General features: G+C 33.9%; 1 protein-coding gene and 1 long non-coding RNA gene across 18 annotated transcripts in view; both read right to left on the bottom strand.

Annotated features, from left to right (window-relative positions):
* apba2b (amyloid beta (A4) precursor protein-binding, family A, member 2b) overlaps positions 1–11,548 on the bottom strand; it is a 246,027-nt gene extending 234,479 nt beyond the window's left edge. For 9 of the 17 annotated variants that reach the window (XR_012383328.1, XM_073908627.1, XM_073908631.1 and 6 more), the window contains exon 1: positions 11,451–11,548. The gene's annotated coding sequence lies outside the window, so the exon portion shown is untranslated. The remainder of the gene's footprint in view (positions 1–11,450) is intronic. The other 8 variants (XR_012383327.1, XM_073908628.1, XM_073908632.1 and 5 more) reach the window with 1 other exon arrangement.
* Positions 11,549–14,102: 2,554 nt separating this feature from the next.
* LOC141375381 (uncharacterized) lies at positions 14,103–24,622 on the bottom strand. The gene is made up of 7 exons (XR_012383332.1): positions 24,517–24,622; positions 24,307–24,414; positions 15,936–16,019; positions 15,761–15,815; positions 15,586–15,661; positions 15,335–15,511; positions 14,103–14,995 (listed from the first exon to the last, which is right to left on the bottom strand). It is a non-coding gene; the product is annotated as an uncharacterized lncRNA (long non-coding RNA).
* Positions 24,623–24,985: the final 363 nt, after the last annotated feature.

Here is a 24,985-nt window from a genome sequence, read left to right as displayed (position 1 = left end):
TCAGACGTGGACTGGTTTCTGGGGTTTTGTGCTCAAAGCACCCACTGACTGCCTGGAGCTCAGATGTGCGCATATGCTGTTGCAGCGCATGGCAGAGTTTGTGTGCGTGGTCACATGATGTGTGTTTTCAGCTGTGTAGTGGTGTGGATGAAGAGCTGTTCAGAAATGCTGGGTAAAACCCCAGTGTGGACGTGGATCGCTTTAGTTCTAAAATGCCATTTTAAAACTAAGACGTTTTAGTGTGAATGGGGTCTGAGTGTTTTTCGTGAGCGGGTTGCTGCTGCAACAGGGGCGGAGGATCGCGATGCCGGCTCAGCATTGTGATGTCTATAGGCCATCGGCGATGGATGATTGCATTGTCTATCAACCCGAGCCTAGTCCCCAAAAAAAAAAAATAAAATAACCGATTAAGTTAACTTAACAAGTTTAAGTGGATTGAACATAAAACAATAAAAAAAATATATAAAACAATTAAGTTGTTACTTCTGCTCATTTCAAATAAGCAAAAAGCATGACATTTTTTCGAGTGTAGATTATTTCTGTAAAGCTTGCTATATAGCTGTTTTGAGAGATATTTGGTATCGTGAATTCACCATGCAGGGGTCTTGAAGAGGTGCATCAATATAAAGGCATGAGACAATAACCCTTTTCAATGTATACCGAGTTTGAAAAAGTCAAGGTTTTAAAACTGCTAAAATTTTCTGTCATATCACTCCTATGATATATATGTAAGATTTTTTTTGTTTGTTTGTTTGTTTTGTTTTTTAGCACAACAGTATCTCCAGAAAAAAAATTATCCAAAGATGCTACTTTAGATTGTAAAGAAATCAGTGTTTTTGTAACTAATGAAGACTAAAGAAGTCAATGATTCATGTGAATAATTTAGCCGGAAAAGTTTACTGTTAAAATATATTGTCTTCAAAGAGGGAAAAAAGTTTTAGAGCAGTAATCACAATACTGTGAAACATAAAAGTACTGGGAAGCATAAAAGTCCAATATTAAGTTAACATCTACCAACCAGGTGACCAGAGGTCCTATTTTTTCCAGGACAGTTCCATAATTCAGTTTGGTTTTAGAGGCAAAAGAAAGCACTGCTGTTGTTGTTGTGTCCTTGTCAACACCCAAAAACGAATGTCTTTAAAAATGATAACGTTGGGACATGTTTAGGGAGGTGTAGATTAAAGGCAAGTGCAAACAGAAACAACAATGGCAGAGCATGTGTTGTTGTTGTTGCTCATGTCACATGTGTTTGCTAACGGTTCATTAGCAAAGTGTATTCACTTTACATTACAATCAACAGTGCAGACACATGTTACGCACATGGCAAATTCTACATACACATTAGCACAGAGGCACAACATTATCACTCTCCTGCAGGTGCTGTTTACTATGAAAGTGACAGCAACAAATACTAGCCAAGCATAGGTAATTTAGCGTTTTTGGCCATTTTTGCAGATGTTTAAATCTTTTTGAAAACATTGTCGCCATTTTCACATAAATGTGAAACTTTTTTTAAAACACAAACGTCATTAAAATTATTTTGGATACACCTTGTCATACAAACGCAGCCTTAAAATTTTTATTTTATGCTTTGCTTGATGTATGTCACTGAATAAGCATTGCATAGGAGATCAGCTCATAAGTAAAAGGGATTTATTATAGCTGTGGCAAGATTAAATCACTACTGAACATAATGAGGTTTGGTGAAAAAAACATTCATTCATTTTCTTGTTGGCTTAGTCCCTTTATTAATCCGGGGTCGCCACAGCGGAATGAACCGCCAACTTATCCAGCAAGTTTTTACGCAGTGGATGCCTTCCAGCTGCAACCCATCACTGAGAAACATCCACACACACATTCACACACACACTATGGACAATTTAGCCTACCCAATTCACCTGTACGAATGTCTTTGGACTGTGGTGGAAACCAGAGCACCCGGAGGAAACCCACGCAAAGGCAGGGAGAACGTGCAAACTCCACACAGAAACGCCAACTGAGCCGAGGTTCGAACCAGCGACCCACCGACCTTCTTGCTGTGAGGTCACAGCACTACCTACTGCGCAACTGCTTCGCCCCGTGAAAAAAACAGCACAAACTATTGAATATATTGTGTCTCGTGCTGAATTGTGCTTGACGTCTGTTTTAATACATTAGTCTTAAATTCATGTTTTTAATGATAACCACAGTTTTAAAAAAATATACATTTTAATATATAAAAACAATTATTTGTGTCCAGTGATGATGTTGTCCTTTCTGATTGAGAAATCTGGCCACCCCACATCTATCAAAACTACATCTAAGAATTTCAAGTTCTACTATAGTCATTGGTATATCGAAAAAATAATTACTGTGACAAATTTGCCATGTCACCATGGTAACATGATGAAACAAAAGCAACAACAAACCTTCTTTTGAGTAATGTGAAATAATAATATATATGTTTGCTATTTTTAAAAGCTATTATTTAGTGTATTATGTTTACCAGAAATCCCCCAATCTGTACATTATTGCAGCACCTCTATTTGCGGATTCAAAAAAGCTTAAAGTGTTCTGATTGGCCAGCTGACCCAGTGGCTTTTGATAGGCCAAATACATCAATCATGTGTTTGAAGTGTCATGCCCCTGACCATAATCTAGAGTTTAAGATCCCAAAGCTTCTGATGTAATATAACAAGAGTTAATAATGATTTTTTTATATCAGTTCCACTCAAATTCTTACTCTAAGGATGATCATGAAGATTGATTGTTTGAATAATATTTCAGAAAGTTACAGATGTTTGCAAAAGTAACACCTGAACTTAGTTAGGCAGGTTAGGCGGTGTTCACAAAGTAGAATTGATCTCTTTAGACTGTAACAGACTACTGTGTGCTCCAGGGTCACATATATAAATATTGAGTTTATTCATTCATTCATTTTGCGTCAACCTGCGCCAACTTAGTCTCGATTATTTTATCGTGTCGCCAAAAAAAGTCTTTTCGGCTTGGTGCAGGGGTGTCAAACTCAATTCCTGGAAGGCCGAAGCCCTGCATAGTTTAGTTCCAACCCTGCTCCAACACACTTACCTGTAGGTTTCAAACAAGCCTGAAGGACTCAATTAGTTTGATCAGGTGTGTTTAATTAGGGTTGGAACTAAACTGTGCAGAGCTGCGGCCCTTTTGGAACTGAGTTTGACACCTGTGGCTTAGTGCCTTTATTAATCAGGGGTCGCCATAGCAGAATGAACCACCAACTTATCCAGCATATGTTTTACGCAGCAGATGCCCTTCCAGCTGCAACCCAACACCGGAAAACACCCATCTACTCTTGCATTCACATACATACACTACAGCCAATTTAGCTTACCCGATTCACCTAAAGCGCATGTCTTTGGACTGTCAGGGAAACCAGAGCACCCAGCGGAAACACACGCAAACACATGGAAAACATGCAAACTTCACAGAAACATGCGAACTGACACAGCCGGGACTCGACCCAGCAACCTTCTTGCTGTCAGGCAACAGTGCCAACCACTGAGCCACCATGTCGCCAATAAAGAGTTCATATTAAAATAATTTAAATCAATACATTTTCATTTGATGATTAGTTTAAGACAAACAATTTTGACAAAGTTTGTTGCACAACAACTTAAAGTTTGTCTCTCCACTAAAAGACCTTTGGCATAAAAAGACTGAACACCTCAGCCAGCACTATTCAAATTAAACTGACTTGACAGAATCTTAATTCACAAGGAACGACCTTGCTACCAAATATAGAAACGCAGGGAAAGAGGAGTTGTATGAGAAAACAGCCAGTATACCCAGAAAGTGATTCACCAGTGAGTCACTATTAAGAAAAAAAAAACTTCAAACAGCCTAGAAAACGTATAGTTGACAGTGCTAGACTTAGAGCAGTATGGCAGATATTTCATCAGATATTGGAGGCAAGATGCTCATATACCCCGAGGCAAAAGATAATTAGCTTTTCAAAGAACGCATAGTCTCCTTAATGAATGAAAAAGATGAAGAGCAACATTGTTTCATAATCTTGAGTCAGATGAACTTCAGCCAGCGAGTGTGAAAAAAAAATGACAAAGACCTTTCTCACATCACACATGAGCACACAATATTCTGTTTTTACACAATACAAAAAGAGGATGAAAGCAGTAAATGGATAAAAGAGCCTTCGGTGAGTAATGCAATCTCAAGGTGGACTGAGCCTCCCAAAAAGAATGCAAATGTTCATTTATGTATGAGGAGGAAAGATGATAAAGAAAGGTAAAATCCACAAACACAGAAGCCTTCTCTCTTTATACTGGGCTGATAGCATGCTAAACAAGCCACTTTCACATGGCTTCAACACACTTTTTAAATATCTGACATGCATGCTCTTCTACTGGATTATTTCACATATTTCACAAGTAAACAACATCAAAAGAGCAGAGCGTTCAATCATATAGTCAGAGCAGCTGAGCTTTTTATAAACATCAATATTAATCCTCCCCCGGTTTGACCAAAAGACACATAATGCATTACAGGGCTTGTGTCCAATAAGGCACCTCTGTTTCATTTCACTGCACTGTGTAATTTAAAAGCTGATAGGAGATGTCATTTCTGAAGTTAAAAACCCCAAACCCATCTTTAGTGTGAATTTATTTAAACTCGAGTATATGAAAATGAAACATTTAATACCATAAATAGTAAAAGTCACTACACAGAAAGAGATTCTTGCAAAGCAAGGCTTATTTCTGAATGCCATGTATGTCAGGTGACTTTCATATTTATTCAGAGTAGAGCTGCATGATATAGCGAATATATGCAATATCCAATGTTGTTGTTGAGTATTGCGATAATGGAGCCTTTTAACAAGACTGTTATGACACATTTAACGCTCATCAAAATCTTATATTCTTGAAAGTTTATAATATTTTGATTTTCAAAAAATTTATGAACATTTATGTGCATTTATGAATGCATAATATCATCTTTGTGTCCAATTACAAAAAACTATTTAAAGATTATGCAAGATGTTTCTAATGGGAGAGTGTAAGAGAGTAAATTTGACACTTTTCTTTCCCCTGACTGCCATCATCAGTCTTAGAAAATTGATTTCCTTTCCCTGAAAGTCGTGATAACACCATTGTGGCATTTTTTTATTATTTCAGCACACAGGATTATAAAAACATTATTTGTTGTACTGTCTGATTTGCTGTGCTCTAAGTTTACCCGACTATGATGCCTTGCGCTACTGAGAAACCCGGAAATGTGAAAAGGGTCTATAATATTTCTTGTGACGTAATGTCCCTTGAGAAATGCTACTTTGTTTATACATTTAAAAATCATAATAATATCATAATACACTGTAGAAACTGCAGGGTTTCACACAATTCATTCATGTTGTCCTAACACAAATTATTAAGTTAACTTAACAAACTCAGGCTCGTAGCCAGCATGGTAAAAGGGGTGATTCTTTTTTTCTTAAAAAGTGGGCCTTTTTGCAGTTATTCGCCTCATTTTCTATTTTACCTTAGTGACATTTTAAGCACTATTTTTAGCTGGATAGGCTTGTTGGATGGTCATCATAACAACACTTTTTAATGTACCAAAATCTTTTCTAAAGATTTAGAATAATAAAAATTTAACAAATACTTATTTTTAAAATACAATTTTATTACATCATACATCCTTAGAAAATAGGAATCTGTAGCCTATTGTCATTTATCAGGCAAATAACAAACTGGCCAGCACATTGAACTTTCCTCAGTTAGAATTTGGCTATTTGAAAATGAAAAAATGTAAACATAATAATAATAAAAGAGCTTCATAATTTGTCTAGCCTCTCTTGTAAAAAACAACCACAATAGCCATAGTATTCAAACTAATTTTGATATGGACTGCTTTTGGTGCTTCACACCGTTTTATTGGTCATTTATTTGTTTCAAGAATAAAGTCAAAGATTTGGAATAAAAGTTACTTGTAAAATGTTTTCTCTATTAAAAGAGATGATTTGGCTTCTTCTTAAAGCCTTAAAGCCTATAATGGTTTATTTTCACAATTTACGATGGTGTAGCAGTAAAAATAGAACAAATGACCTTATATATCTGACAAACTCTGGACCTTATAGGGGTGTCATATGGGGGTGGGTCTTTCGAACCACCTGAACCCTACCTGGCAATGGGATTGAAAATTAAGTGGATTGAACATAAAACAATTAAGTTGTCTCAAAAAAAAAAAACTCATAAATTGTGTTTTTCATTTTCAATAAGTAGTTTGAACAAGCAGTAAATAGATTTTTAAATTAAGAAAGAAAATTAAGTAAGTAATATATAGTTTTCTGATCTAATTCAATCTAATTCAGGCTAATAAAAACTGTCAAGGTGCAAACATTTAGACAACACAATAGCCAATAGCATAACGGCAGGTTTAAATATAACTGGTTTTAAATATATATGCAACAAAAATGCTTTGCACAAAAATGAATTTAATTTGTTGCACCTCTTTGCGTTATGAATATTGTAAATGCTTTTTATCATCATTTATCATCATTTTTCATTATATTGCACAGCCCTAATGGACCCTTTTCATAAGCCTGTTTAATGATCATCAGCATCTTAAATCCTTGAAACTTTTTAATATTTAGATTTTTAAAAAAACGTATGAACATTTATATGTAAGTACGCATTATATAATCTTTGCTTCAAATGATTAAAAACTAATTACAGCTTGTGTGAGGCGTTTCTAATGCAGTGTCTATTGTCATGACAGTAAATTTGATGTTATTCTCTTCTCTGGTTGCCGTTATTAGTCTCACACTATTTTTCCTTTTTCATCTTTATAACATCATCATGGAGTTTTCTTTTATTATTTTAGCAAAAAAATATTGTAAAAAATATTTGTTGAATTCTCACATTCACTGCGCTCTAAGTTTTACCAACTATTCCTCTACTGAAAAAACCCAGAAATGGGAAAAGGGTCTATAAACAGAGCCAAAACAACTCAGCTTCTGATATGTGAAAGAGAAAAAAAATGCTAACAAACACAAATGTTCTGCCAGTGATACAACATATCCTGGCCAGTCTAAGATCATTAGCACCCGTGTAACTGTGTGGGTGAAGCTTCAGATGAAATCATGTCCTTCTACATGGTATTTACATCATTCTGAAGTCAGAGCCAGCGGCACACCCCCATTACGCATCCTTAATGTATGCTTCTCTAGGGATGTCATCAGTGTGCTCCAAATTTGTGCACTAAGCTCAGGGCACTACAGCATTGAAAAGGATTTTTAATATTATTCTGCAAGTCCTAGAAAGCATGTTTTAAAGCTCAATAAACGGCACATTTTCAACAGTGGCCATTAATAATTAAGCATTAATTGAGCTTTTTTTTTTGTTGAACACAAAAAAAGTTATTTTGAAGAATGCTGGTTGAGCATGGTGGTTAGCACTGTCGCCTCAAAACAAAGAACTTCGCTGGGTCAATTGGAGTTATTGTGCGGAGTTTGCATATTTTTCACATGTTTGCGAGGGTTTTCTCCGGGTGCTCCGGTTACCCCCACAGTCCAAAAAAGTGCACTATAGGTAAATTGAGTAAGCTAAATTGGCCGTAGTGTATGTGTGTGAATGCAAGAGTGTATGGGTGTTTCCCAGTGTTGGGTAGTGGCTGGAAGGGCATCCGCTGCGTGAAACAAATGCTGGATAAGTTGGCGGTTCATTCTGCTGTGGCGACTCCTGATAAATAAAGGCACTAAGCCGAAAGAAAATTATTGAATGAATGAATAAATGAATGCTGGTTGATGGGACCCATTGGGGTATTTTTACCCACTATGGAAGTCAGTGGCTGTGTCCGAAACCGCATACTTCCATACTATATAGTATGCTTAAATCAGTATGCGAGCTGAGTAGTATGTCCGAATTGATAGAATTCGAAAAGCAGTATGCAAGAAGTACTCGGATGGCTTACTACTTCCAGCGAGATTCTGAAGTGCGCATCCCATGCATGCTGCGCTATCCCAAGATGCCCCACGAGAGAATTCATGAATGGGAGTGAAGCGACGCAACTGACGCAGGTAGGTCACATGACCATGACAAAATGACAGATGTAGTACGTCTGAATTCCATTCATACTTTTTACATTCATACAGTATAGAACATACTTTTTTAACGGCCGAGTAGTACGTTTAAATTCAAATGCAGTACCTACTGAGTAGTAGGCGGTTTCGGACAGAGCCAGTGGGTGCCATTAACCAGCATTTTTCAAAATACCTTATTTTGTACAGAAGAAAGAACCCCATAAGGTTTAAAAGCACATGAGGAAGAGTAAATAGTAAGAAAATGATCATTTTTGGTGAACTGTCCATTTAAGCCGCAATAATATCATATAAAATTATTTAAAATTATTTCTTTACTTTTGTTTTTACCTCTGTATATTCAAATATGGACAACTCAATTAATTTGACAATAAACACTTTAACTGCAACAAAAATACTACATGAAATAAATGCTGTTCCTTCAAAACTTGTTCATCAAAGAATACGTTTTTTGTCATGTTTTTGTTATTTTTTAACAATAATAATCATATGAAATATTTATTGAGCAGAACCTAGTCAGCATGATTGATATTTGAGGGATCGTCTAACTGAAGATTGGACTAATGACTTCTGATAATTCAACTTTACACATCTACTTACTCCCAGGGGCGATTTATATCGAAGTTGATATTTAGCCGCACCTTGTTGGTGTTTCATAACTCATTTTTACATGGTGGGTCGTTAGCCCAACACTCAACCCCCAACCTGGAGAACCAGGACATACATATATACACTACGGCCAATTTAGCCTACCTAATTCACCTTTAGCGCATGTCTTTGAACTGTGGAAACCGGAGCACCTAGAGAAAACCCACATGAACAAGGGGAGAACGTGCAAAATCCACACAGAAATGCCATTTGGCCCAGCCAGAGCTCGAACCAGCGACCTTCTTGACTGCACCAATTAAACTTTACATAACAGGAATAAATGAGTTTTATTTGTATATTTAACAAGAAAACCGTTCTTATAAACTATAACAGTTTTTCCCAAAATAACTGTTATTGTATTTACATTTATCATATAAACACAGCCTTGGATATAAAGAGACTTCTTTTAAAATAAAATGTATATCATTTTTAAAAAGAGTTTGACCCCAAAACCTTTAAATGCTAGTGTATGTACAGTATATTAACTCAAACAAATGTATTCTTTATGCACCTTTCCAGTGGATGTGCCTGTGTGTCTGCTCATAATCCCATGTATATATGTATAAGCAGTAGATTTTAAATTGAGCTGAGTGAAAACATGTCTCTCTGACCCCTGTCCTCCTCTTTCTGGGCACACTGCCAGAGGTTATCACATAAACACACACACACACTCTCAAAAAAGGCAACTGGATCGCATATATCAGAGCAAGTGTTAAACCTGACAGCAGCTTTGGGCCAAAACCGCTTACGCCCACATTAGTAACACCCTAAAAAAAGCCCACACCGACACCAACAACCGACAGCTAGACTTTCCATTCAAAAAGACTTATGCAAAATTACCTGAAAACGTATAGACTTTTCATGATATACTTTATCATCAGCATATCTGTTTGTCTGGTCAGAATCAAATCTATTGGCAGGTATTGTTGTGAGTATACATGCTGTGACGCATTGGTGCTTGACAAAGACAACAGAAAAACAAAAGTGAAACATAAAATAACTCATACATTTTTTAAATAAAAATATTACACATCATCATTAACTGTACAAATGTGTGAAAAAAGTAAATATTGCATTGCTAAAATTGTCTAATAATTTTCTTTGCATCTATGTCTCTATCCAGTTCCTGCAAGTGATCAATTTCTAAACGTCCTGCTGATGCATAAATAATTCTCAGCATCCTCCCGCGAACACTGTTTGTCCTTCAACACGGATCTGTGACAATAAGGGATCTGAGAATGAGGGGTGGGGCAGAGTGTGTGCGTATGTGTATGTGTGCGTGTGCATGTGTGTGTGTGAGAGAGAGCAGGTTGCCTGGACAAGAGAGCGGCAGGAGACTGTTGTGGAGACGGAACCACCAGCTGAGATCACACACTCAGGAATTATGCACCTTCATAATCACTCTCGCTCATTCTGACTCCCTCTCTCCAAAACTGTCTTTCTCGTGCGTGTTTTGAAAGTCCCAAAAGTCCCAACTCCTTTCAATTAAGTATGTATTGCGTAATCATCAGCTTCTATTATAAGCTGTATGCCATTTTATAGTTGATCACCATAATTTTTTACAATATACACTCTATTTTTAGTTCAAATGGTTTTATTGATCCATTCAGGGGAGTGGACTGGCTATTGTTCTCTGGACAAAAAAGCGAGTTCATATATTTTACGGCAGTGTGAGCAGCAGCATGATGCTTCATTTTTTGGATTTGATGCTTGATTCACTATGATAATGTTAAGCTCTGCAAATCAGCCAGAAAAAACCAAGGGCAGAACATTGTTTATATTCTACAATTAAAACCGTACTATCTAATCGTGATTTCACGTGCCAGTTGCTAAAGTATTTATACCTGGATGAAAAAGCTAAATTCCCTGTACAAACAGATTTATTAATCAGACTTCACTGGCTACTGGCCAAGCACATCTGTTTGTAATTGTAAACAAAACAAAGTCTGAATGATAATGATATCCCTCGGCTACCTATTTGTGCTGAAGCGAACTATAGAACTACAAGATTTTAGGGTACGATTTACATATGATTGTAACTATTAAGGTGATACATTTCTCTCAAGTAAATAAATAAATAAAAACACAATCAACTATATAATGATGGATTAATATGCATGACAATATAATGTAATACAATAATTAAATCAATAATTACAAATGTTTTAAATGCATTTATTCAATTAAAAAAGTGTTAATATAAGATAGATAGATAGATAGATAGATAGATAGATAGATAGATAGATAGATAGATAGATAGATAGATAGATAGATAGATAGATAGATAGATAGATAGATAGGCTAGTTAAATTACAATGTTATATTTGCCACCAACTTTTTGAGGACTCACTAGCTACTTTTTCGTTACAACATTTGTAGATTTGTAGTCATGTGTTTAATATGGACCTTAATGCGAAAGTCAATAGTCACGCCAAGACTCCAACGGAAAGGACCAGAAAAGAACCAGAAAAACAATGAAAGAAACACTGAAGACCCTTCAGTTTTGGCAATTTCCATCTCCTCTACTGTAGCAGTGAATTTAAATTGTGAAAGCCGGCTGAGGAGGTGGACTAAAGAGAAGTATCATCATGTTCGTGATTGTAGCAGCGGGTTTGATGTTGCACCGAGAGGATGAAATCCTGTCGTATCCTTCAGGAGCGCATCACTTCATTCCGCATCGAAAACAAGCGACTGTAAACATTCAGACTCGGAAGTAAGACACAGAAAAGCAGCCTACCTGCATACCCTTTGTTGCTGTGATGTTCATATATAGACGTCCTGTGTTTTCAGAGGTAGAGAGAATGGGAACCGCACCGACACCGCATCCCGGAGACTGAAGAGAACAGAAGCTCGAAAAGCAGACGGAGAGACCGGCAGGGGGCGCTCCACTGCAGCGCTGGGCTGAACCAACACAAACCCCACCCGAGAGAGAGAGAGAGAGAGAGAGAGAGAGAGAGAGAGAGAGAGAGAGAGAGAGAGAATTTCATTGCGTGAATTCATCTAAAAAAGATGTTATCATTTTAATTGACTTTAAATCAAATCACCATCAGCATAATCAAAGTCTTATTCTTTAGACGTTTTATTTGTTTTACCTTCTAATATGTCATTATTAGTACTAATTAGCCTATAATGTTTACAAATTTACAAATCATTGACGACTCGGGACGTGAAAACTATTTCTTTCTGGTTTTGTTTTGAGGAATAATTTCACTCATTGCTACGTAAAAGTGCGATCAGATTCTCCATATGAGGTTACATAAGAGAGATTTACTCTGCTTCCATGAAACACATAATCTTTTCCTGATTCTGTTGGATGTGCAGAAGTTCATCATAAGAACACATTAGAGCCTTGATGTTGCTGTAATATAATATAAATAATAATATAAACCGAAATCAATACTGCATTGGAAAAGATGAGATGGCCTTTATTCTTATCTCTTGTAAATTGTGTTCTGAAACCACCAGAAATTTTGTTTCTCAAAGCTAAACAGCTTTTAGTGTCCCGGATAAAACTGGGCATGTGGTTTGAATATGCGCAATTAGGATGAGATGCCTTTGGGACACTGAAATCAACAATTACCATGCAGCTACTCGTGCGTCATGATTAATCCGGGCAGATGTTTTCACATTATAGGACAAGCAAATGCAAGCTTTCGACAGAACAAGCATGATAACACTCCTTGTTCCTGTAAAATAATTAAAAGTAGAATCAATGTTTTAATAATTATGTTTTTCTTTTATTTTCATATTGTTTCATCTGAATAAAGATATTGTTTTAAAATGCTGCAAATGTCTGTCTGTCTATCTATCTATCTATCTATCTATCTATCTATCTATCTATCTATCTATCTATCTATCTATCTATCTATCTATCTATCTATCTATCTATCTATCTATCTATCTATCTATCTATCCATCCATGAATTTGTTTTTTTTTTTCAATTTTTTCTCAAATGATTTTTGACAAGATTAATTTTCCACAGTATTTCCTATAATAGTTTTTCTTCTGGATAAAGTCTTATTTGTTTTATTTTGTCCAGAATAAAAGCAATTTTTAATTTTTTAAAAAACATTTTATGATCAATTTGATCTTAAAATGTTTTTTAAAAAAATTTAAATGAAAAATTGCTTTTATATATATACGTATATATATATATATATATATATATATATATATATATATATATATATATATATATATATATATATATATACGTACATATTAATTGTAACAAAGACACTACTGTATATGTTGCAAATATGCCTGTGAAACATTATTTTATCTATATTTGAATCATCTATATTCTGATTTGATTATAAATTTAGTTTCATGAAAGTTATTTTCAACAAAAAAACTAAATTTACTTGCAAATGGTTTGAATATTTGTATTATTATTCTCAATGTAAACTCAGGTTTTATTTGATATCTCTTGCAGTTACAGGCTTGAGACATGAAATGTGTGAAAACAGCTAAGAATAAAATGTAGATATCAGTTAAAATGAATAAAAATAAACTGTTTGTCAGTGAGGCTATAAGAATAATGAATAATGCTGAATCAGCAAGTTTCTCCTATACTTGAGGAATGTCTTCTTTCTATTAACCCTTAAAGGTGCACTACTTGAAAGAAACAGTTTTTGGCCCACATCTTGGATTGAATAATATACTGACACAACTCTGATGAATATAAAGATAACCTATAATGATAACCTATGGATAAAAGGTCAACCTTTCTGCTGTTTTTATTTCTAGTCATTTCTCCCATAGGCAACTGAATCTGAAGTTCTAAAACAATTGAAAAATGAGTGCACTTCTGCATTGCAGAAAAGGTCAATATATTGTCTCTTGAGAACACATGTTAAAACAAAAAAAATTGTGAGATACATAGCCTACCATTTCATTGTTGTCATGTCATTGACTCATAAACATTTCCTGCTTCTTATCAAACTATTTCATAACGAGACAATTCAATCATAACTTAACATCAAAACAGCTATCATAACATTATTTATCAATGTGTGGCTCTTTTTGGATTCTCAGAAGCTAAAGAAATTAAAAATGTAAAACAGGAACCACGTTAGGACCATTGTTTTTTTTTTCTGCATCTCTTAAAATGGTCAATACACTCTCAGAAAAAAAGGTACAAAATTGTACCTTTTGGGGTACAAATGGCCCGTCACTGGGGTGGTACCCTTAAGGGTACAAATTTGTACCTCTATTTAAAGGTACAAAATTGTACCTTCTACATTTGTACCCTTTAAGGGACAATTTTGTACCTTAGACACTGAAGGTACAAAAATGTACCTTTTTATATTATATAGTATTTTCAGGGTACTGACCCAGGCATTTTGATCCTTTGGTGACAGCATGCACAAATAAATAAATAAAATATTTTGGTTCACAGATGTCCATTTTTATTTACTAATGTAGAAATATTTCATTACAACTCACAACTGAATGTGTTAAGAAATAAAATTACACAGCAAGTATAAAGCAGACATGTAAAACAGTAAAAAGAACAATTTAGATAACAAATAAAAACTAAATAATCTACACTTAATACAAAGACCACAATAATACTGTTTAAGATTTATAAACACATTACACAGGCTACAACAAGTACTGCACTTTATAAAGTCCAAAGTATTTGTCTTTAGTCAGAATACTCGGTCATAATAAATAATTTGTCATCAACATTTTCTCTGAATTTCAGAATGAAGGCAATGTTTTTCTATAAATTGCTTCAACAGTGCAGAAAACCAAATACATCAGTAGCCTCTTCCTCAACATCAGTAGAGTACTCCTCATCATCCTCAAGTGGAGTTGTAATTTGTTGTAACACAATATGTGTTTATGCTATTGATAAACATGACATGTAAAGCACTCATATCTGGAAAATGTTCTTTGATAGTCATTAGGACCACAAGTTATTTAAAAATTTGCTTTATGCATGAATGATAGCAGTGTGCTGGATTAACTTGATGATTGTGATTATCCCAAGAGCATGTAGAGAAACAAAAAACAAGGTTGATCACTCTGGTAACTGGAGTAGATCGAGGCTTGTCATCGTCCACCGTTCATTCAAAACATTCCACTGCAGAAACATCAGGGTGTTCTTCTAATAAGATGGATATGTCAAAAATGTATATTCGTCCACATCATTAGCCCGGCCAATCGCAATCCCATCAACTCTGAAGACTGCCGTGACTCGTCTTGTTAACACAGTTGTCCAGTCGGTGGCTTCCTCCTGTACTTGAACTGTTGGATGTGGTGAAGATGGTTCACTGTAAATGACAAAGCAATAATTACATTAATATCAGTCACTCTATCACTGTTGTAGAGAAAATCAACATGCATAGAAAGTAAAATAATTAATATTCACTGATTAAAAAAAAAAAAGTATCACAGATTAAAAGACTAATATAAATTTCATTCATTCATTCAATTTCTTTTCGGCTTAGTCCCTTTATTAATCTGGGGTTGCCACAGTGGAATGAACCGACAAACTAATCCTGCATATGTTTTATGCAGCAGATGCCCTTCTAGCTGCAACCCAGTATTACGAAACATCCAGACACACTTATTCACACACACATTTATACACTACAGACAAATAAGCTTACCAAATTCAGCTATAGCGCATGTCTTTATACTTGTGGGGAAACCGGAGCACTTGGAGGAAACCTTCACGAACACTGGAAGAATATGCAAACTCCTCACACAAATGCCAACTGACCCAGCCGAGGCTCGAACCAGCAACCTTCTTGCTGTAAGGTGACAGCACTACCCACTGCATCATCCTAATATAAAGAATATCAAGCATTATAAAATGCATTTATCACAGCATATACTAAACAGAAAACAGCATACACACCTGAGCACAACGAAATGTTGAAGTGTCTCGCTTAACAAGGCTGGCAACATGAGAAGTGCTGCTGTAAAATCAATTCCTGGAACATAAGATGTGGCATACAAACAAATATGAAGGAATCCATCCAAAGCTAGAATTTAATAATATTAATCAAGTGGAGAAAGTTTTGAAAGAGTACCTTAGAGTCAGGTCCATAGCATTCTTCAGTTGATCTCTCATCTTTCGATGGAAACCTAGAAAATAATTTTAAACATGTGGGTGTACATTTATTGTTGTTTGTAAGTAAAAACCTAAAAATTTAAAATAGTATGTAAGCCATTAAAACCATGGTATAGATAATGAGACATACTTACATCTTATAACTGAGCCATGCTTTCATATGACATGCCTTCATTGCTCTGATGCTGTTAGGCTGCATTCTGTTGTTCAATCTTGTACTGAAAGACAATTGGAAACTTCAAAAACTTCTGGAAAGCAATAAGATAAAGCAATAACTATTTACTTATTTTGAGATATTAATAAAAAAGGTAAAATAGCTCAAGGTACCAGTTTCAGAACAGATGAGACAAATTATTACATTAAAGAACAAAGTATAACTTAAAACGTCGATTAATACAACATGGTATGTTAATAATTCTACATTAACATAAGTATAACATTAAACGATAGTAAAACACCAACAATTCTGGACATGAGAGTTTGTGGACACTCCTCAACATTAATGTAACTTAGACACTGAAACGAAGATATGTACAAGCATACACACGCCACGTTTGTAACTAGCCACGTTTAAATAATCAGTCGCTTTGTCGGTGACAAAATTGTGATTTTTCTTCACAAAATGGCGGTGTAACTTATATAAAGTTAACCGTCTAAAATTACATTTTAGCGGTCAACCGTGGCTAGAAAAACGGCCTCAAAATATAAAACATTATCGATAATTACAAATTTCCAGTATTAATAACAAAATGTTTTATATCAAGGTAACTTATATGAAGAATTTACGTTAGTCGCGCGAGCTCCGGGCCACACCGCACATTACTCACGTGTCACACCGCAGTCAAGTGAGCCGCCATATGAGAACAACCGGTCAAGCTAGCCGCCTCCAGTATTTTAATGCACTTCTGTTTGAGGAATTACGGTACAGAAGCTAGGGCAGTCAAAAACCTCACAAAGACAAATATTTCAGCGGTTATTGGCCAAATGTGTCTAGTAAAAAGAAAATATGCATTAATTAAATCATAAATGTACCTTTTAAAATAAATATGAAAATATAGAACATTGAAATACATTTATTGTAGAGTTTTTTAAAGTTTTGCAAAAGTCTGCCAGAATAATTTAACACTGATTGAATTCATGCTTTTTTCACTGATATTAATAATTTTTTTAGACTTGACATGACATTTATGCCAATTTACAAGGCAAAAACAAAATGAAGTCTGCAAAAACATCTGTTTTTTTACTGCTGTTGCTGAGAATTCTGCCATAGTTGACATGAAATATTCAATTAATTCTATTTCAGGATGACCTTGAATCAATTTCCATGCCAAAGGTGATTGGCATTTACAGCTGAATATGGCGGAAAAATAAAGGCAAAGTCTGCAAGAATACATCACTGATCATTTTTCTGCTTTTTATACATGTACTAATAAAATTTCTTCACAGTTGACAAGACATTTCAATAAATTCTAATTCAGGATGACCTTGATTCTTTCCATGGGAAATTTTATTGGCATTTACAGCTGAATTTGGCAGAAAAATAAAGTGTGGAGAAGTACATTACATCACTGATCATTTCTTGCTTTTTCTACTGCTATAATAAAAAATTCTTCAAAGTTGACATGAAATAATCAATGAACTCTCATTAAGGAGGATACTGACCCTTTACATACCAACTTTCATATAGAATTACTGCTGAATTTGGCAGAAAAATAAGGACAAAGTCTGTAAAAATATTACATCATTGATCATTTCCTGCTTTTTCTACTGCTATAACTAAAATTCTTTCAGAGTTGACATGAAATAATCAATAAATTCTCATTTAGGAGGACACTGACTCTTTACACACCAACTTTCATATAGAATTACTGCTGAATTTGGCAGAAAAATAAGGACAAAGTCTGTAAAAATATTACATCATTGATCATTTCCTGCTTTTTCTACTGCTATAATTAAAAATTCTTCAGAGTTGACATGAAATAATCAATAAATTCTCATTTAGGAGGACACTGACTCTTTACATACCAACTTTCATATATAAATACTGCTGAATTTGGCAGAAAAATAAAGATAAAGTATGGAGAAGTATATTACATCACTGATCATTTCTTGCTTTTTCAAGTCATATAATTAATAATTCTTCAGAGTTGACATGAAATAATTAATAAATTCTCATGTAGGAGGACACTGACTCTTTACATACCAACTTTCACATAGAAATACTGCTGAATTTGGCAGAAAAATAAAGAAAAAACATGCAAAAGCACATTACATCACTGATCATTTCTTGCTTTTCTACTGGTATTATTAAAATTCCTTCAGAGTTGACAGAAAACAATAAATAAATTCTAATTTAGTATGACACTGACTCTTTACACACCAACTTTCATATAGAATTACTGCTGAATTTGGCAGAAAAATAAGGACAAAGTCTGTAAAAGTATTACATCATTGATCATTTCCTGCTTTTTCTACTGCTATAATTAAAAATTCTTCAGAGTTGACATGAAATAATCAATAAATTCTCATTTAGGAGGACACTGACTCTTTACATACCAACTTTCATATATAAATACTGCTGAATTTGGCAGAAAAATAAAGATAAAGTATGGAGAAGTATATTACATCACTGATCATTTCTTGCTTTTTCAAGTCATATAATTAATAATTCTTCAGAGTTGACATGAAATAATTAATAAATTCTCATGTAGGAGAACACTGACTCTTTACATACCAACTTTCACATAGAAATACTGCTGAATTTGGCAGAAAAATAAAGAAAAAACATGCAAAAGCACATTACATCACTGATCATTTCTTGCTTTTCTACTGGTATTATTAAAATTCCTTCAGAGTTGACAGAAAACAATAAATAAATTCTAATTTAGTATGACACTGACTCTTTACACACCAACTTTCATATAGAATTACTGCTGAATTTGGCAGAAAAATAAGGACAAAGTCTGTAAAAGTATTACATCATTGATCATTTCCTGCTTTTTCTACTGCTATAATTAAAAATTCTTCAGAGTTGACATGAAATAATCAATAAATTCTCATTTAGGAGGACACTGACTCTTTACATACCAACTTTCATATATAAATACTGCTGAATTTGGCAGAAAAATAAAGATAAAGTATGGAGAAGTATATTACATCACTGATCATTTCTTGCTTTTTCAAGTCATATAATTAATAATTCTTCAGAGTTGACATGAAATAATTAATAAATTCTCATGTAGGAGAACACTGACTCTTTACATACCAACTTTCACATAGAAATACTGCTGAATTTGGCAGAAAAATAAAGAAAAAACATGCAAAAGCACATTACATCACTGATCATTTCTTGCTTTTCTACTGGTATTATTAAAATTCCTTCAGAGTTGACAGAAAACAATAAATAAATTCTAATTTAGTATGACACTGACTCTTTACACACCAACTTTCATATAGAATTACTGCTGAATTTGGCAGAAAAATAAGGACAAAGTCTGTAAAAGTATTACATCATTGATCATTTCCTGCTTTTTCTACTGCTATGATTAAAAATTCTTCAGAGTTGACATGAAATAATCAATAAATTCTCATTTAGGAGGACACTGACTCTTTACACACCAACTTTCATATAGAATTACTGCTGAATTTGGCAGAAAAATAAGGACAAAGTCTGTAAAAATATTACATCATTGATCATTTCCTGCTTTTTCTACTGCTATAATTAAAAATTCTTCAGAGTTGACATGAAATAATCAATAAATTCTCATTTAGGAGGACACTGACTCTTTACATACCAACTTTCATATATAAATACTGCTGAATTTGGCAGAAAAATAAAGATAAAGTATGGAGAAGTATATTACATCACTGATCATTTCTTGCTTTTTCAAGTCATATAATTAATAATTCTTCAGAGTTGACATGAAATAATTAATAAATTCTCATGTAGGAGGACACTGACTCTTTACATACCAACTTTCACATAGAAATACTGCTGAATTTGGCAGAAAAATTGAGACAAAGTCTGCAAATTTTTTTTTTTTAATAATTCTAATTGAGGATGACATTGACTCTTTCCATGGCATTTTTTTATTTAGATTTAAATTTACAGCAGAATTGTTTTAGAAAAATAAAGTGTGCAAGAGAACATTTTGCAGAAGGAAAAAAGATTTATCCAAAACCAATGTTAACCAACTTAAAACGCAGGTTCAGTCATTAGGCCAAAATCATTTACTAAGATTTACAAGTTGAAAAAGTTTTCTGAAGCTTGTGGAAATTTGTTTTCAGAATGTTTTTTATTTAAACAGTAATTTAATTTTAATTTAAACGTTGCTTTTTTAGGCCTATATGCAGGATTTCCAAAGTGTTTTGAGTATAATGTTAAAAGTAATTTTTTAAGAATAAAAGTAATCACTTTTGTTCAATTTAATTTCTGAAACCAAAAGTAATTTTTTAGACAATAAATAAATCATTTGTATCTAGGCTATATAAAAGTAAATGTTATTGTAAGTGGTTTTTATTTTGTTAACAATATAGAAAAATATGGAAGATTCTTAATAATCTAAAAAGAAAGTAAACATTATTCATTCATTCATTCATTTTACGTAGTCCCTGACTAATCGGGTCGCCACAGAAAGGACGTATCTTTCAATGTAAATTAAGTAGGCTAAGAAAAAGATGAACCAATGTAAGCAAATAAGCTATTAGTTTGTCCTCAAATGTTCTCATGCAAGTCATCTTGCAAAAAATTAAATTGAATTAAAAAAATAATTGTAGACTAGGGCGTAAGGTGGTGCAGTGGGTAGCATGATTACCTCACAGCAAGAAGGTCGCTGGTTCAAACCTCGGCTGGGTCAATTGGGATTTCTCTGTGGAGTTTGCGTGTTTTCCCCTTGTCCTTGTGGGTTTCCTCAGGATGCTCCAGTTTCTCCCACAAGTCCAAAGATGTGCTATAGGGGAATTGAGTAAGCTAAATTGGTCATAGTGTATGTGTGATTGGATGTGTAAGGGTGTTTCCCAGTGATGGGTTGCAGCTGGAAGGGCATCCGCTGTGTAAAACGTGCTGGATAAGTTGGCGGTTCATTCCACTGTGGCGACCCCGTATTAATAAAGTGACTAAGCCAAAAAGAAAATGAATGAATAAAGAATATGAAATTAGGTGTGTTGTAATGTATTTTAAGATACTTTATATAAAATGTTTACCATAAAACCGTCTGAAACTTGAAATAGACAGAATCTTATTTTTAAGAGGATTTATCAAAAACATCATGTGAACACCAAAGCATAAAAAGCCATAAGAAAAAAATCTGTTATAATCAGTGATGCATGTTGGCAGTCAAGGTCATTTTGAAGAATAAATTGTTGAACAATTCTTGTCAAATGAGAGAATTTCAATAAATAGCAGTAGAAAAGCAGGAAACGTTCAGTAATGCATTATTGGAGATTTTTATATTTAATTTTCTGCCAAATTCAGCTGAATAGCCTAGAGTTAATATGTAAAGAGTCAGTGTCATACTAAATTAGAATTTATTTATTATTTTCTGTCAACTCTGAAGGAATTTTAATTATAGCAGTAGAAAAGCAAGAAATGATCAGTGGTGTAATGTACTTTTGCATATTTTTTCTATATTTTTCTGCCAAATTCAGCAGTATTTCTATGTGAAAGTTGGTATGTAAAGAGTCAGTGTCCTCCTAAATGAGAATTTATGAACTATTTCATGTCAACTCTGAAGAATTTTTAATTATAGCAGTAGAAAATGCAAGAAATGATCAGTGATGTAATGTACTTCTCCATATTTTATCTTTATTTTTCTGCCAAATTCAGCTGTAAATCACAAAGAGTGTTGGCATGGGGAGAGTCAGGGGCATACTGAATTAGAATTAATTAGACATTTTTTGTCAACTCTAACAGAATTTTAATAGTACAGGTAAATACAGCAGAAGATGATGTGATGTAATTTTTTTTGCAGACTTTGCCTTCATTTTCCTGCCAAATTCAGCAGTAATTCTATATGAAAGTTGGTGTGTAAAGAGTCAAGGCCATCCTGATTCAGAGTTCATTGATTATTTCATGTCAACTCTGAAGGAATTTTAATTATAGCAGTGGAAAAAGCAAGAAATGATCAGTGATGTAATGTACTTCTCCATACGTTATCTTTATTTTTCTGCCAAATTCAGCAGTAATTCTATATGAAAGTTGGAATGTAAAAGGTCAGTGTCCTCCTAAATGAGAATTTATTAAATATTTCATGTCAACTCTGAAGAATTTTTAATTATAGCAGTAGAAAAAGCAGGAAATGATCAATGATGTAATATTTTTACAGACTTTGTCCTTATTTTTCTGCCAAATTCAGCAGTATTTATATATGAAAGTTGGTATGTAAAGAGTCAGTGTCCTCCTACATGAGAATTTATTAATTATTTCATGTCAACTCTGAAGAATTATTAATTATATGACTTGAAAAAGCAAGAAATGATCAGTGATGTAATATACTTCTCCATACTTTATCTTTATTTTTCTGCCAAATTCAGCAGTATTTATATATGAAAGTTGGTATGTAAAGAGTCAGTGTCCTCCTAAATGAGAATTTATTGATTATTTCATGTCAACTCTGAAGAATTTTTAATTATAGCAGTAGAAAAAGCAGGAAATGATCAATGATGTAATATTTCTACAGACTTTGTCCTTATTTTTCTGCCAAATTCAGCAGTAATTCTATATGAAAGTTGGTGTGTAAAGAGTCAGTGTCATACTAAATTAGAATTTATTTATTGTTTTCTGTCAACTCTGAAGGAATTTTAATAATACCAGTAGAAAAGCAAGAAATGATCAGTGATGTAATGTGCTTTTGCATGTTTTTTCTTTATTTTTCTGCCAAATTCAGCAGTAATTCTATGTGAAAGTTGGTATGTAAAGAGTCAGTGTTCTCCTACATGAGAATTTATTAATTATTTCATGTCAACTCTGAAGAATTATTAATTATATGACTTAAAAAAGCAAGAAATGATCAGTGATGTAATATACTTCTCCATACTTTATCTTTATTTTTCTGCCAAATTCAGCAGTATTTATATATGAAAGTTGGTATGTAAAGAGTCAGTGTCCTCCTAAATGAGAATTTATTGATTATTTCATGTCAACTCTGAAAGAATTTTAGTTATAGCAGTAGAAAAAGCAGGAAATGATCAATGATGTAATATTTTTACAGACTTTGTCCTTATTTTTCTGCCAAATTCAGCAGTAATTCTATATGAAAGTTGGTGTGTAAAGAGTCAGTGTCCTCCTAAATGAGAATTTATTGATTATTTCATGTCAACTCTGAAAGAATTTTAGTTATAGCAGTAGAAAAAGCAGGAAATGATCAATGATGTAATATTTTTACAGACTTTGTCCTTATTTTTCTGCCAAATTCAGCAGTAATTCTATATGAAAGTTGGTATGTAAAGGGTCAGTATCCTCCTTAATGAGAGTTCATTGATTATTTCATGTCAACTTTGAAGAATTTTTTATTATAGCAGTAGAAAAAGCAAGAAATGATCAGTGATGTAATGTACTTCTCCACACTTTATTTTTCTGCCAAATTCAGCTGTAAATGCCAATAAAATTTCCCATGGAAAGAATCAAGGTCATCCTGAATTAGAATTTATTGAAATGTCTTGTCAACTGTGAAGAAATTTTATTAGTACATGTATAAAAAGCAGAAAAATGATCAGTGATGTATTCTTGCAGACTTTGCCTTTATTTTTCCGCCATATTCAGCTGTAAATGCCAATCACCTTTGGCATGGAAATTGATTCAAGGTCATCCTGAAATAGAATTAATTGAATATTTCATGTCAACTATGGCAGAATTCTCAGCAACAGCAGTAAAAAAACAGATGTTTTTGCAGACTTCATTTTGTTTTTGCCTTGTAAATTGGCATAAATGTCATGTCAAGTCTAAAAAAATTATTAATATCAGTGAAAAAAGCATGAATTCAATCAGTGTTAAATTATTCTGGCAGACTTTTGCAAAACTCCAAAAAACTCTACAATAAATGTATTTCAATGTTCTATATTTTCATATTTATTTTAAAAGGTACATTTATGATTTAATTAATGCATATTTTCTTTTTACTAGACACATTTGGCCAATAACCGCTGAAATATTTGTCTTTGTGAGGTTTTTGACTGCCCTAGCTTCTGTACCGTAATTCCTCAAACAGAAGTGCATTAAAATACTGGAGGCGGCTAGCTTGACCGGTTGTTCTCATATGGCGGCTCACTTGACTGCGGTCGGGTCACGGCCCGATTCCGGTGCACGGATACGGCAGCGTCGGCTCGCTTCTGCCGCCGCAGCTGGCCCGAGTGTATTTTGCTAATTGGGTTGCGATTATATTCCGCCGTGGCAACACTTATTAATAAAGCAGTAACGTTAACGTAACGTAAGATATAAGGCGCGAATACGTAACGTAGGCGACAAAGGGAACTTTTACACCGAGAAAACTAACAGCATATAGTACTCACCGTCTATAACGTTATGTCCCTCGGTGACTTCGATATCACATTGTATTAACTTCTTTAATAAGCTGCAGACATCTTAGCAAACTCCATCCTGCAGGCCAGCCCGGAGCACTTAAAGCGGGGGAAAGCCGAGACCCGAGAGTCAGACAAAATCAACAGAACACGGCTTCACATGTTAAAATGAGACTAAAAATATCTTTAATACATTCTTACCTGAAAAGTGTGGACTCCAAAATAGACTTTTCTTTGAAAAGCGTGCGAAGTTCTGTGTAAACAGCCAGCATACTCTACCGACCGCCTCAGTAACAAACACTACTATAACGTCTCAACAAGCCAAATTCTTAAAGAGACAGCAACATCACCACCTGTATGATGATGCTGTCACTCTGCATGGTTCTTTTTCTACATCCCATAAACTATAGGGTCTTAAACAGTAAGCAAAGACCAGTATTTACATTTTTAATGATTAAAATTACATTCAATTATAAATTAAATTATTAACATTTTTGAGAAATTTAAATACATGAAAAAAAATTTAATTATTAAAATATTTAATTCAATCAATTTATTTATTTATTATATTTTTAAATTATGTATTTTAGTATTAATGTTTAGTATTAATACATTTAAATTAGTGTTATATAGTGTCTTGACCTTATCATGAGCTGAGGGTACAATTTTG

The sequence above is a fragment of the Danio rerio genome, chromosome 7 (genome assembly GCF_049306965.1).
Source record: "Danio rerio strain Tuebingen ecotype United States chromosome 7, GRCz12tu, whole genome shotgun sequence".
Lineage (NCBI taxonomy): Eukaryota > Metazoa > Chordata > Actinopteri > Cypriniformes > Danionidae > Danio > Danio rerio.
The sequence above is the reverse complement of the archived record's forward strand: the minus strand, read 5'-3'. Positions and strand labels throughout refer to the sequence as shown.